Raw genomic sequence first — 569 nt, 5'->3', positions numbered from 1 at the left:
TATCTAGTTCACCTACAATTCTGTGACCCGCTCCCCTCGCGTGGGGTGATGCAGTCATCATTACTCTCGGTTCCCCCTTACCCCCACCCCTCACCTGTCTTCCCGTATCCTCAGGAAATCGTTACTCCCGTTGCTGTTTCTGTAGGGTCTTCTCTCCTGGCATGCCTGCATTGAATGATCTTACTTAGACTCCTGAACCTACGTAGGTCTAACAGTATGAATGAGGCGAACCATAAGCCTTAATAGTCAGGGGAGGTAATATTAAAGAAACAGGATAGTAATGAGCTTCTTCAGTGCTGTACTGCGAGCCTTATGTTCTTGGCCCAGTTCCATCACCTCTGTGAAACTAGCTTTTCTCACCTCTCTAACTTGGGACTAATGATAGTACCTATGTCGTAGAGTCATCTGGAGAATGAGAGGAAATTCTTGCAAAGGCTTCTGTCTGTGACAGTAAATGCCAGCCCCCATTGTAGCTTAGCCCTTGGCTAGACACTGGCAGAGGGAAGCTGAACTGGATGAGCCTCTGGCAGGGAAGGGAGTCGGAAGCGCCCCATTCCTGGGTGATAAAG

Source organism: Echinops telfairi, unplaced genomic scaffold (assembly GCF_000313985.2).
Source record: "Echinops telfairi isolate 266 unplaced genomic scaffold, ASM31398v2 ScPeMD7_3;HRSCAF=10, whole genome shotgun sequence".
Lineage (NCBI taxonomy): Eukaryota > Metazoa > Chordata > Mammalia > Afrosoricida > Tenrecidae > Echinops > Echinops telfairi.
Note: the sequence above shows the minus strand (reverse complement) of the source record.